Below are 6,444 nucleotides of genomic sequence, written 5' to 3'. Positions count from 1 at the left end.
GGCCTACCTGGCTCTGTGTGCGCTTTTCGGCTGGGAATCGCGGTGGTATGAGTCCGGCCCACACTCGGACCCAGGAGCGCTGCAGCTCCCGGAGAACTCGCTCCACAAATGTGTCTTGAATTGGGTCTACTAAGGAAAAATGAAGATGGAGTCACCTAGTGTATTTAAACAAGGTAGCCAGCTAAAAGGGGAACCTTAACTCCCAGTCTTTCCAAGACATACAAATGGACAAAGATTTCTATTCTTAACTGTGGGTCTGCCGAAATGAACAATTGAACTTGTTTGAGCCTCTGCACTAGGCCTGCTTAAATGCACAGGCATGGGGCAGACTGCTCAAAGGAAGCACTCCTGGCCAAGCCTGCCATCTGCAGAGAGAGGCCCAAGATTTACCTTACTTTAACTATAAGGCAAGCCAAAGGGCAGGTGGGGAGGTAAGGAAAACGTGCCTTTGTTTTGTATTTCTTCTTGATCTGAAGACTCCCAAAACACCCTAGTGAGGAGTTAGAAGAGGCAGTGCCTAAAGTTTGAATTTGTTTAGAGTTTTAGGGGAAGCCTTGGATTAAGTGTTTTATTTTCATAAGCCAGATGCTTAGATTAGGATTCTCTAGGGCCTATCCTGTCATTTCCAGTATCAGGAACCACTGATAAAAGTAACTTCCCAGATTCAGTGGAGCCTGATATCATTTCCTTCCCAACATATGCTAGGATCTGTGTGTTCCTTTCAAGTGATGACAGACGAATTGGACTGGCTTCGTATCACTGTCACACTTTCTGCAAAGGGAGGAGCAGGAAGTTCCAGGAGCCAGATCTGGCTTGCCTTTTGTTGACCCAGCGCAAGTCTGCTGCACTTACTGTCTGCTCCTGTAGGTGGCACTGTTGGATCATTTTCTTTGCGAGAATGGCAATCACTAATGGAAGTGTATTTAGAGGATCGTCTGATACCTGGAGATTTTTTCCTTTCGATTAGTAGAATCAGCTTCTTCACACGATAGTACCTTCCCACTGAGCTGCATCAACCCATCTCGGCTTAGTTGTAGTTTACAAATTAGAGTTTTCTTTTGGATGCAATAGAAATGAAATAAAACATTTTGTATGATCCAATAATACCTATGGTATTGTGTTTGTTTGAACCTAGAAGAAAATTGGCATGGGGGAAGATGCCTGGGAGCTATGATAGCAGATGATGAAGATAGATAATGGGGTGCTACAAATTACAGAATGTGGATTGATCATTTATATAGAAAAGAAGTAAAAAGGAGAGGAAGAAGAAGAAGCAGAGGGAGAGGGAGAGGGAGAGGGGGAGGGAGGGAGAGAGAGGTGGGGGGAGAGTCTAAAATGGCATAAGAAAAAGGAGAAAAGAAGATTTGCCTTGCAAATTAAGCAGGAGAGGCCATTTTGGGAAGATCACATGTGTGAAAGCCATACTTTTTTAAAAAACACTGTAATACTGTGTGTGCATATATTCCTATAGAGTTCTGTGTATTTGTGTATCTTTTCTTTTACAATCAGCAAATAGATGTACGCATTTTTCTCTCCTGGCTTCCTTCCCTAACTTGCTGGCACATTTCTTACCCCAGAACACTGCAGGACAGCTGAGCTTTGCCTCTCCCAGGAGCTCCCTTCTCAGAAAAAGCATGTCGCGTCTTAAAATGGTGACTTCTTTGTATTTTGTAGTGCTTATTCATTAGGCTGTTATTTTTCCTGGAGGAGAAAGTTTAGTGTCTGATGTGGTTGATAAGCTGGTTTTTCCTCCAGGGCCAATCGGCCAGGGTCCTATGGCACAGGAAGAGGATAACACTGGGCTGACACTCCCTGCTGAGCATATTTGGACCATTTCTCTAGAATAAAAATGAAATCACTTTGGTCCAGAGTAGTCTGCCAGGAGAGAGGGGTGTACTTGGTTTTCTTCTGTCACACTTTTGGTGAAATGAACTAGACTTTTAAATCAGGAAAGTCAGCAAGAGGAGTTAAATTTTTACACAGCAGAAGTGGAGGACTTCCATCTGGTTGGGGGAATAATATGGAAATGCCTCGCCAAATCAGAGACTGGTGGAATGTTGTGCTCCTGGCAAGCTCCATTTCTTTCTTTCTTTTTTTTTTTTTTTTCAAGCTCCATTTCTTGACAAGCAATCTGCAGGTTACATATAGAATTGAATGAGCAGGAAGAATCTCCCTGGCAGGAAGACGTAGTTCAGATGTTTGTCATTAGGAACCGGGTGTGGGCTTTTTCAAGTTAGTCTAAAGCAGCAGTTCTACCAGGAAAAGCCTCCCAGATCTATGTCTTCTGTTTCTGGATACTCTTTCTTGGAAAATCAAATCTCAGTAGAAGGCATTTTTTGAGGTGGACTTGTGCAACTGAAAGCCTTTGGGAACAATGGGAAAGATGGAGCAAGAGGTGGTTTTATCATGTACTCCAACACTTTATGCAGAGGCTGTTGACATTAAATAACAAGCCAAGACCAACAACAATATGTTGGATGAAGATTGTCTTCTCTTGATATGAAGGAGAGCTGAGGCCTATGACTTAGCTAGCAATATACTTTTCTTTACTGATGACTGATTTTTCTGGTTGTGTGAGTAATATCCAAATTATTAGACAAATATTTGGCTCAGGACCAGAATTGCATACCATATCCAGCTAATCACCAGCCCTTTTCAAAGTAAGTCCTGACCTCTTGCTTCCTCTCTCTGGTGTCATTTTTGATTGTTGAATATAAACCTCCTGCTTGTTTTCCAGATTGGCTTTGATATAATGTGAACAAAACGCTTAACATCTTTTCAGACGTAAACAGAATATGACTTATTGTTCCTGAGTTTGCATACATTTTTTTTTTTGTCTCCTGCCCTGGATGTTGCTGTATTAAAAACTTTCAATATTGATTTTTGCATCTGCAGTTTCACTGAATTTATCAGTTCTCACAGTGTTTCGCTGGAGTCTTTAGAGTTTTTTTGTAAGATCATGTCAGCAGCAAACAATTTCACTTCTTCCTTTCCTATGTTATTTTTTTGGTACTGGAAATCAAACTCAGGACCTTGTGCTTGCCAGGTAGGTGCTTGTGTCCCTGAGCCATATCCCTGGCAATTGCTTCCTTTCCTATTCAGATGGCTTTTATTTCTTTCTCTTGCCTAATTGCTTTGGCTAGAATGTCCAGTACTAGGTTGAGTGACAGTGATAAGAATGGGAAATTATAGGAAAAGCTTTCAAGTGTTGACTGTTGAATATGATGTTAGCAGTGGGTTTTTCATATAGCGACTGTTATGGTTTGATTCTAAAATGTCCCCCAAAGTCTATGTGTTAGGAGGCTGATTTTGATCATGGGGTTCTATACCCATGAGTGGATTAGTCACTGTTAAGAAATAGAGGCAGCTCCCTGCGAGCATGACCTGGGAGGATGTATTCTTGTCTCTCGTTCCTCTCTTCTCTCTCTGCTTTCTTTTTTCTTTCTTTCTTTCTTTTTTTTTCCGGTACTGGGAACGGAACTCACGATATTGCGCTTGCCAGGCAGGCGCTGTGCCACTGAGCTAAATCCCCAGCCCCTCTCTCTGCTTTCTGAAAGCTAGGTTGGAGAACTTTTCCTCTGCCAAACCCCTCTGCCACACTCTTTGTCCCTTGGAATCAGCTGACCATGGACTGAAATCATAGCCAAAATCAACCTCTCCTCCTTTATGTTTTCAGTGTCAGGTATTTTGTTCCAGTGTCAGACAGGTGACTAAAACACAGCCTTTATTTTTCTGAGGCATATTTCCTTTATACCTAGACTGTTGAGAGTTTTTATCATGAAGGCATGTTGGCTTTGTCAAATGCTTTTCCTACATGTATCAACAGACATATGGTTTTATTCTTCATTTTGTTGAGGTGGGGTAGCAAATTTATTGGTTTGTGTCTACTGAACAATTCCTGCATTCCAGGGACAAATTTTACCTGATCATGGCGAATGATTCTTTTCAGTGTTTTTGCTTTGTCAGTCTTTTGTTGAGAATTTTTGCTTCTGTGTTCACCAGGAATTTTGGCCTGTCCTTTTTTTTTTTTTTTTTTTTTTTTGTAGTATCCTTGATTTGCTTTGGTGTCAGGATAAAGCTGACTTTGATAAATGTTTTTCCTCCTCTTTGATTTTTTAAGTTTGACAAGGATTGATATTACTACTTCTTAATTGAATATTTGGTAGAATTTAGTCATGAAGATATCAGGTCCTTGTTTTCTCTTTGATGCAAGGTTTTTGAGTCCTTTGTGTTGTCTTGTGATTTTTCATTGATTCCAACAAACCTTATATTATTCTTCTTTGTATCGTCTAGCAGCTGTTGGATTGATTCTTCATGGTCTCTTGCTATTTTTAAGAAGTCTTTCATTTGATGATTGCCAGCTACAACCCTGTGCTCTAGATCTGATATTCTGTCTTCACAGTGGTTGATTCTGTTGTGCATGCTTTTCACAGTAAAATTTTTTAATCTCCTGGGTATCCATTTGCATCTGTTTTATGGCATCCAGTTCTTTCCTATGTTGGGCATTCATGGTTTTCCTAAACTCGTCTATATTTTTAACTGTATCTACTCTAGATTCACTAACCATTTCCTTCATTATGGTCATCATCTCCTTTACTCCCTGTGTGATTATTTCTGTTTTGTTTTTGTCTAAGGATTGATTGCTTCACCTGCTTTGTTACTACCACTGTTACCATTTCATAAAATGCAACTGGGAGGCTTTTGATTTCTTCTATGTTAAAACAGCTTGCTTTGAGTAAATTGGGTGTTTCAGATGCATCTTACTCTGTGTTTTCTCATTTTTTATTTTTGTAAAATTTGTTTTCCACATTGAGGCTTGTAAGTTGCTTACAGTAGGTAGTTTTATTACTGTATCAAGACCTCTTTCTGTAATGACTACTTTTCAGAGCTGTCTTCTAGGTATAGCTGGTTGGACTAGCACTCAATTCTTTGGTATTGAGCTGTAGATTATTTATGGACCCACATAGTCTAAGTATTGGCATGAAAGGAGGATCAATTGATCACAAGTGCTATGTCACCTTGGCTACTTAGTATATTCAGTAATAACTATAGTATCAAACACAAGCGAAGTTGACAAACTGTAATAACTAATAATTTGGCATCTTTAATCACAGCTATAAGATTAATAGTTATATAACAAGACCTAAGACAAATCAGAAAATTACATACAATAAATATCTCCTCAATAGAGAAATTTTCCCCCTTTCACTACTAAGCAGTGTTCAGCCATAGTAAGATATAGTTAACTACCTACAGATGCATAAGGGTAAGGGGTATAGGTAGTACGAAGAAAAAAGAACAAGAGAAATAGATTATGAAAAATAAAGCAATGGTAGACATGAAAAATGTGGTACAATTGATGTAGAAGGTCCTGTTATGGAGTAAATGGAATTAGTGGTTTTAGGTAACAGTAACAGAGATGACGGCCTAGGAGAAGGAAAAATTATAGCGAGTGGAGATAAAACTAAAAGAAAATAAAACTAAAAGAAAAGAAAATATAAGAAAAAATAGGGGCTGGGGATTTAGCTCAGTGGCACAGCACCTGCCTGGCAAGCGCAAGGTTGTGAGTTCGATTCCCCGTCCTGGGGGAGAGAGGGAAAGAAAGAAAAAAGGAAAAAAGAAAAAATACTAAGGGAAAGTTGAAAGAGAAAAAACAAGAAGGGAGAGAGAGAAAAAGGAGGGCCTATTCAAACAAATAAATCAAAGTAATATTAAAAGGGGGTTAAGAAAATGGTGGTAAAGTTTTAACCTGCATTAAAAAAATAGTGAAAAATCAAAAAGGAGGAAATAGAGGAAAAACAAAAAGAGAAAAAAGTTGTCCCACCTCATGCCCACCTTGTGATTTCCCATTTTTCCCTTACCGTAGGCCCACCTCACCTCGTGGTTTTGCTCTGTAATAGTCCCTAGGAAAGACAGTCTCAGACAACTCACTCGGGTCCCCCCTTCTGTCCCTGTTTCGGATAGGTGCTTTCTTTCCCTCAATAAATATGTTCTGCTCTTCAAAAAGAAACAAGTTCCTATGTATTTTCAGAGGAGTGCTTTCCTCCCAGGTGAGTAGACGTTAATCTTACAAGTCACATTCCTCTTTGCCCCTTTATAGCCTGTGCGTTTGTATGGAGGTTACTCAGTTCAGGCTAGGGGTGTCTCGCTATAGTCCCTTTGTGGCAGCTGTTCAAGCTGAGTAACCAGACCAGGGAAAGTGTGGGGCCTTGTTTTGAGGCTCCTGTTGTGGATTCTTTCTGTTTGGGGATCGACTTTGGTTACTTAATGTATATTCCGGTGTTTGCGAGACCAGCTCCCAATTTGTGGAGGTTCCTGCGGGCTCTCAGACCTGACTCTCAGCCCTGTGGTTGCTCAGAGGAGAAATAAATCTGCCCAGGACTAGCTAACGTGCACAGATTTCTACTAGCAATGAGGGCATAGAATGCGGGTGATGTCTCATGA

This window comes from Chinchilla lanigera, unplaced genomic scaffold (genome assembly GCF_000276665.1).
Source record: "Chinchilla lanigera isolate Chin_1 unplaced genomic scaffold, ChiLan1.0 scaffold00033, whole genome shotgun sequence".
NCBI lineage: Eukaryota > Metazoa > Chordata > Mammalia > Rodentia > Chinchillidae > Chinchilla > Chinchilla lanigera.
The sequence above is the reverse complement of the archived record's forward strand: the minus strand, read 5'-3'. Positions refer to the sequence as shown.